Here is an 8,643-nt window from a genome sequence, read left to right on the forward strand (position 1 = left end):
GAAGTAGAAAGAAAAAACACGCCTTTTCTATCACTCTCTATTTCTGATGGCAACACTACTCCATCTGGTGGTTTACACTATGCTTGCTAAACTAATATTTACATTATACTATTACTCAGGTACTACTTATACGCATTCTAGATTTAAAGCCAAATGCACAAACAGAAAGCAACTGGGCTGAATTTTAGTCTCTCCCTTTTTGGGTTCCCTGACTTGCATCTTCCTGATTTTTAATTGTAACTTTGGTGGTGCTATGCTCCATAATTAAGGAAGTTACGATGGATGAAGCATTTTAGATTTATACAGAAAACACAGCATACTCTCCCCAAAGTTACAGTACTCTCTCTGAGGCCAGATATATTTTCAAAAGACCTAAAAATAATAAACTGATTAAATTACAACAAACAATAATAGATCACTTCTTTCTAGGTTTAACCATCTTCTACAGTGAGAGCACAGTTAACACCCATGGGCGCAACATCTTCAGAATAAAACAATTTTATGAACAAACAGAATCCAGTCCTGCTTGCTGACATTGGCAAGTGTTGCAGCCTTTGTCAACACAAGATTGTGGTAGGCCAACCTCGGCCGGCTACCAGGCTCCCAGCCAGCCGCGCTCACACTCCCACTCCTCCAGAGGAAGCCGAGCGGTGGAGAACGAAGCGAAAAAGCACACGCCTTGAGATAAAGACAGGGAGGTCAATTACCGGTTAATGTCACGGGCGAAACACACTCAACTTGGGGAAAAATAATTTATTGCCAATTAAAATAGATTTGGATGGTGAGAAACAAAGACAAAATCTAGAAGAACTTCCCCCCCTCTTGCCTCTTTTTTCCAGGCTCAACTTCACTCCTTCATTCTCAACTCCTACACCTCTTCCCTCCCCGAGTGGCATGGGGAGGATGGGGAATGGGGGGCTAGGGTCAGACCACTGCAGCTCATCTCTGCTGCTCCCTCCTCACATTTGTCGCCTGCTCCAGCATGGGTCCTTCCACAGGCTGCAGGGCTTCAGGGTGAGGTTCCTCCAACCTGGGTTCTCCATGTGCCACAGTTCCTTCAAGGACCTGTGTCCTCCACAGGTTGCAGTGTGGCTATCTGCTCCGGCACGCTCCTCCATGGGCTATGGGGAAATACTTGCCTCACCACAGCCTGCCCCGCAGCCTTCCAGGGAATCTCTGCTCCAGTGCCTGGACCCCCTTCGTCTTCACTGACCTTAGTGTTTGCAGGGCTGCTTCTTACACTTTTTTCCTCACACATGATGGTTTGCCCTTTCTTGCATGTGTTTTCCCACAGGAGCCATGGTTTTGGCTGCAGGGCTCAGCCACGCCCTGCGTGGGTCCTGCCCAGCTGCATCCAGCCGTGTTCGGCACAGGGCAGCCCCGGTCTCTCCTCACAGCGACCACCCCGCCGCTCCCCCACCGGAACGGGTGCTGCCACAGACACACAGCACAGAAATGTTGCCGGGACTGGTCAGGGCGCTGTAAGGCCCAGCTCCCAGCGGGAGAAAACTTGAGACGGATTTAGATGAGTTGCTCCATTTGCTGTAGGCTCCTGCCACCAAAAATGCCACAGCCTGAGCCTGTTCTACCCAGGAGGTGAGAGCCGGCTAAGGAGGTACCTCTTTTTCTGATCACAGTGCGAGCTCAATAGCAGGGGTGTGCTGGGAAGGAAAAGAAATGATGACGTACTTCTTCATGAAGTGTAACAGCTCTGAAGTCAAGTAACAAATGACACCACGAATCCCAGAAATCTGCTTCTTCTAGGTCAACTTTTAGGTCAACTTCACACTACTTGAGGACATTTTCTATTTTTTAACAATTTTCCAGCAGAAACTAAATTCTCGTGGACATGCAACCTAATGACACACAAGCCACCTCTTCCTCAAAATTACCACTCCAGGGTATACACAGACCTCAAATCCCTGCTTTTTCAGCTGAACTACACAGCTTCCGAGTCCTTAGCAAATACTCTTTACCATGATAAAAGACACAAAAAAGGGGTTTTTGCACAGGCTAGTAAAGAAATGAGAAATTTCCTAATAAATAGCTATAAGAAATCAGGCATTTTTCATGTCAGCCACAAAGCACTTCAGGAAAACACAGAAATGCCTTTGCTCTGGAACAGAAAGCCCGAGAATGCCAAGTCTTCCCTTATTTATTAAAAAATGAATAATTTCATCCGTGCTATCTTAAAGAGATTCACAATTCTTAAACAAAAAGTGTGATGGTTGTTTAGTCTTCCCTGGCGAACCCTTCTCAAAGCTATAGCACCATGCCCCTGAAGATCTGCACAGCCATGCTTGGACTGAGAACCAGCTGTGTCTCAAAAGGGACTTCTCCTTCAGAAGCTGGATGGCATCTGTGGCTCTAAACACCCAGAGAACACGCACCAGCAAAAAGGGAGAGAGATCTGTCTCACAGGAAGGACACCAGGATCCTACTCCATAAGCTTCATTTTTACCTAAGAGCTTAAGTAAGCAATGCAAGTATTATTTGCTACCCTTAGGTCATTTATTTAGCTTACAACTCTGTTTTTCAGAAATAAAATGGGGTGGAGTGGGGTGTGTATTGTCTGCTTCTTTATTTGTAAGCTGAAAATTCACAAGGATTTTCTTAGTGCAAGCAGTCATGTCTATTTAAATCCTTTTAGGTCAAGGAAAGTTCTTACTAGCAGGGGCTTTTTCCTATACCAACGTGATAGCAACTAACTACCTACTATTTAACTACTATTAAGTTAAATAGTAGGTCTGCCCCCCCAAAAAACATTCCTATATGTTATATTAACCAATATGGTATGTGTTGTAACAGATTCTGAGGACTGCACTTATATAAAATTTGTCTTTTCTGTATTAAGCAACGCAAACTACAGTTAATATATATGCAGCTATATGTAATCAGTCTACACACACCCAGTTATTATCTAAAATGTTTAGAAGGTTGCACAAAACCTTTCAGAGCCCGAAGAGACAAGAGAGCAAGATCTACAGTCGTTAGAACAACTTCTATCTTAAAAACACATAAGCCAGGAGCTGTACACACGGTGCTGCCGTATTACAGTCACGCTGCCCTTTATGGGCTAAATATGATACAGGTTTTTCAGCACATCTACACACCACTGACCAGTCCACCATGCCTACAAACAACCAGAGACATACTTGGCAGTCTCAGAAATACTTACACAACTTCATGTTTTGATGACTATCTTCAGAAACAAAACAGGCCGAAACAAACATGTCAACAAAAAGAAAGGGGAGACACTCACGGAGAATAAGACAAATATGTACCATAAAGTTCAGCTAGTCTTTTGGAGGATGTTCTCATTATTTGGAGAAAGACTTTACAAAACTTTAGAAATAATTTTCTAGTCAACTTTATGAACGTAGACTCAGAAGCTGAGGAATACGATGCCTGCAGAAATTACTTGTTATCAAATATGGACTTGAAAAATGTCACTAACTTATGTCTGTATATGCATTTAGGCTAAATTTACTCTTTAGAAGTCTATAATATGTAAAACTAAAAGTTCATGACTGTTCATTTTGCCAAATACCACTACGGCCTTATGGCAGTTTGTCTGAGTTGTTACAGATGTTATCAGAATGAAAACCAACCTTTCCGCGTGCATGTTCATATTTCACTGGTTTATTCAGCAAGGCTTAAGTGATATCCTTAGTGCTGCGATGAACTCCAGTATTTCTCTCTAGAGACACCACAGCCATTGACTGCAGCACATCTCTCGGTGTTAGCATAAAACAGAAAAAGGGTATTTTCCAGTATCCAACAGGAATCTCTTTCATTAATGATTTACCCTAGCAGCCTAATCACAGCCCACGCTTGGAAAAAACCGCAAGCCTGTCAAACACATCTTGAGTTCAGTGACCATATTTTCTTGCCATGACTATTTTATAGTACTGCAAACATATAAACTCTGTAGCACTGTGGAGCAAAATGATGCCACTTATTACCTCATGGAAATTAGTTTAACCAAGAAAGAAATGGAGTGAAAAACAAATTATGAAGACAGATGGATTGGTTAATGACTCAAATGTTCTCCCTCCCTCTTCCGCAATCTTGATGGCATCTGTATTATGAACTAAGTGGTAATAACAAATCAAATCAGAAAACAAGAATGAATGTGAATCCTGAAGAAACTAAAACTGACACCTCTCTCTCCCTGAAAACCCCACACAGGTCTTTCTGAAAGCTTCCAGCCCCCCCCAAAACACATTTAAAAAAATCCACTAACAGTAAAAAACAAAACACATACAAAATCCTGTTTACTCAGCTTACTATTACGAAACGGTCGTATTCGACACGGTGTCTCCCATAACATCCTCCTAGGGAAGCTCAAGAAGTGTGGGCTGGATGAGTGGTCAGTGAGGTGGATTGAGAACTGGCTGAATGGCAGAACTCAGAGGGTTGTCATCAGCGGCGCTGAGTCTAGTTGGAGGCTGGTAACTAGTGGTGTCCCTCAGGGGTCAGTACTGGGCCCAGTCTTGTTCACCTTCTTCATCAACAACCTGGATGAAGAGTTAGAATGTACCCTCAGCAAGTTTGCTGATGACACCAAACTGGGAGGAGTGGTAGATACACACCAGAAGGCTGTGCTGCCATTCAGCGTGTGACCTGGACAGGCTGGAAAGTTGGGCAGAGAGGAACCTGATGACAACATGGGCAAGTGCAGGGTCCTGCACCTGGGGAGGAACAATCCCACCTATCAGTACAGGCTTGGGACGGACCTGCTGGAGAGCAGCTGTGCGGAGAAGGACCTGGGTGTCCTGGTGGACGACAGGTTGACTATGAGCCAGCAGTGTGCCCTGGCTGCCAAGAAAGCTAATGGGATCCTGGGATGCATTAGGAGGAGTGTGGCCAGCAGGTCGAGGGAGCTTCTTCTCCCCCTCTACTCTGCCCTAGTGAGGCCCCATCTGGAGTACTCCGTCCAGTTCTGGGCTCCCCACTTCAAGAAAGATGAGGAGCTACTGGAGAGAGTCCAGCGGAGGGCTACGAGGATGAGGAAGGGACTGGAGCATCTCTCCTATGAGGAGAGGCTGAGGGAGATGGGCTTGTTCAGCCTGAAGAAGAGAAGGCTGAGAGGGGACTTTATAAATGCTTATAAATATCTCAAGGGTGGGTGTCAGGAGAATCGGGCCAAACTCTTTTCAGTGGTGCCCAGCGACAGGACAAGGGGCAATGGGCACACACTGAAGCACAGGAAGTTCCGTCTGAACATGAGGAAGAACTTCTTCCCTCTGAGGGTGACTGAGCACTGGAACAGGCTGCCCAGGGAGGTTGTGGAGTCTCCTTCTCTGGAGATATTCAAGACCCACCTGGACAAGGTCCTGTGCAGTCTGCTGTAGGTGATCCTGCTTTGGGTGGGGGGGTTGGACTAGATGATCCACAGAGGTCCCTTCCAACCCCTAGCATTCTGTGATTCTGTGAAACAGGCTTCTAATCCAACATGGCTATATCATGCATGTAAGCCTGAATGGAGACTCTCTCCATCAAGCAGGACAGAAAGAGCAAGTTATAAATGAAAGATTACAGGCAATTGCTGCCTATGCTTGACGATCTAGTAGCACAACGCCAGAGGGAAACTCCTAGATCCAGGAACGAGCCAGTAATGCCATGATACTAATGTAAACATTAATATATTCTTACCAAATATGATTGAATGAGCAAGAATAATTTTTAAATGATCTTTTAGAATATATTTTAATATGTATACAAAGAAAAGCATCAGTGTCATATTTGTGTTATTTTAGAAACAATACTCTGTTTTCTACATTTGACACAAACAGCTTGCTATTCCAATACATTCTCCACCGAGTTGTATTAAATCTAGTCCTACATTATTGTACAGGTACAATTCTGAAGTTTAGAGCTTGAGTCTACTGAGCTTGCACTAAAAAAACAAAAGCATGAACACATTGTTTGTATTTTCTATAGGAATCTACAAAATGTTTATTTTAACATTTACAGAAATAACAGTCAAGCTTAGACCCAAGCCATAGAGCAGTAAACCCTCAGGACAGAGAAAATGCATTTCTTATACCGACACAGTATATTTATCTTCATATTTTTCAGAGTTAGAAAAAACACATCTGCTCTTACTACTCTATATTCCACAACACAATAATGAATGTTTACAATATTATGTTCAACGTTCTCTGTACTATGGTACATTTCATAGTGCCACTTGAATAACATGAATAAAGTTTTCAGCATACTAAAGAAGCCAGGTGAAATTACTAACTCTCAATAACCATGTCTCTCGTGTGAAAATTAATCAAAAACAAGCAGCTACTACCACAACAGTAGGGTGAAGACGTACAGCAAAATTCAGTTAAGCAAATGATCAAATTTGATGAGTCATAAGCAAACCTACACATTTTTTCTTTGCTATGCTCTTTTCTGTGCACGTGTGTATATAAAAGAGTATGGGGTTTTCTTCAGGGATATTGAATTTTACTATATAAAATAAGACTTACATTACTAAGTACTATATTGTCATTATTCAATGATGTAGCCTTCAGACTGTTACAGTTTCTACAGAAAATAAGCTGATTTTATCCCTGCTACTTCAATATTACTATTCTGTGATTGATTGCAAGGCAAGAAGCAGGCTATAATACAAATCCAGAAAGTTCTCAGGAAAATGGGTTAATCTAGAAAGCATCTGATCTAATCAACAATTAAAAATCTAGCATTGTACCTTCTGCTCTCAAATAATTTCCTGTGTAGATGCTAACAGTACACACACTATTTATCCCGTTATAATGCTAAACATCAATAAGAACTAAAACATTTCTGAATTATTAATTGCTCTGAGACTTAGAAATTAGACTTATGGTACATTTCACCCCTGACACTTCTTGGCAGGAGACTGTGGCAATACAATAGGACTAAGCAGGACAACTCATTTTAAACAAAAGATTTTGCCACATCCTTCATTTCGAAGTTGTTTCTTTCTCTATAGATTGCTCATAAAAGTAATTTTAAAGAGTAAAACAAACGCTTATGGAAGACAGACTGAATTTCTGTTTGGTTCTAGGGATTCAACTTCTTATATGCAACTCATCTTACATGACCCGTATCTTTTCCGAAGTTATTCCAAACTAGCTATTTTCAATTCAGCAACCTCTGATTTCAATGTACAAATTTACAGTTATACTCAGAAGAGGTCTGAAAAACATTAATATTGCAGGAAAGAAAAATGTTTAAATGGTAGAGGATGCTACAGCTGATCTTAAAGAAGAAAATGTCTCTAATATTAGTCCATTTTTAGAATCAGCAAACTGATCTTCCTTTTTCTTTTATGTCAGAAAATGTATTCATCAAGTGCAGATCCAGGAAATTCAGTTTTCACAAGCAAGCAATCCAATCACTGATGTATCAAACAGAAAATCGGGAATAGCGTCAACGCAAACACAAAACCGTGAAAGTTTTTTATTGTTGGCAACACAATGAAAACCAGTGAAAAACATGATCTACATTGTCAGAAACGCAATATCCACGTAATTTTATTCTAGCAAGTATGACATTTGTCTTTCACAAGTGACTACTGTTACATTTTTCCAGACCACAGAAATACTTCTCAACATTTCAAGACTCTGCTTCTAGTTAGGTCCAAATAAGTCATGTAGCCAACTCTCTGGACAATTATCCTAATTTAAATCTTCCTCAACCCGTTAACTCCTTTTACAATCTAAAGACATGCTTATATCAGATTTGGTCCTGCACTAAGGCTGTTCTTCACTTTGACAGCCTGTCAGCCACTGGTGCTTCCTACTTCCATGTATTTACAGCAAAAATTTTCATCTCTTCAATTGTCATCTGGTAATATGAGTTCAGTGAAACTTTTCTCTGAACCAACCAAATGATACCAGTCAATGAAACTTATTTTTGCATTTTTTGTGTTTATGTTACTTTGTGGGACAGATTTGCTTTTGTAAATCCTGGTGTTCGGTCTTGCAAGGTTTCATTATCAATGTGCTGGGGTGTTTTCCTCCTCAGTTCTTCAGATTTCTCCTTCTATTTGCTGCTGTATTTGTGTGTCATTGAACTAGTTTATGGCAAAATAAGACTTTATGTACTTTCCAACACAAAGCACTGATAACGCGTGCTGGGTGACCTTTGCTCCAAAACACGTCTCTCTTATGACACCAAAGATGATGACATCAAGTTAATTACATTATTACCTCTATCTTTATAAGTTTGGATAATTCTTCTCTATAAATTCATAGCAAAGACAACCATCAAAGTTTTAAAATACTACTTCTATCTGTGGGTTTAAATGAGCAGGCATCTAACTCCTTGTTTACATGCCTAAAAGATCATAGAATCATAGGTTGGAAAAGACCTCTTAAGATCATCACGTCCAACCATCCACCCAACACCACCATGCCTACTAAACCATGTCCTGAAGTGCCACGTCTACACATTTTTTTAACACCTCCAGGGATGGTGACTCCACCTCTTCCCTGGGCAGCCTGTTCCAATGCCTGACCACTCTTTCAGTACAGAAATTTTTCCCAATATCTAATCTAAACCTCCCCTGACGCAACTTGAGGCCATTGCCTCTCGTCCTATCACTAGTTACCTGGGAGAAGAGACCAACACCTGCCTCACTACAGCTTCCTTTCA

The 8,643-nt window shown here is 41.5% G+C and overlaps 1 protein-coding gene across 1 annotated transcript in view; it reads right to left on the reverse strand.

Moving 5' to 3' along the window:
- LOC104328993 (sodium channel protein type 3 subunit alpha-like) overlaps positions 1 to 8,643 on the reverse strand; it is an 80,744-nt gene that overhangs the window by 49,831 nt on the left and 22,270 nt on the right. The gene's annotated exons all lie outside the window — the stretch shown is intronic.

The sequence above is a fragment of the Opisthocomus hoazin genome, chromosome 9 (genome assembly GCF_030867145.1).
Source record: "Opisthocomus hoazin isolate bOpiHoa1 chromosome 9, bOpiHoa1.hap1, whole genome shotgun sequence".
Taxonomy (NCBI): Eukaryota; Metazoa; Chordata; class Aves; order Opisthocomiformes; family Opisthocomidae; genus Opisthocomus; species Opisthocomus hoazin.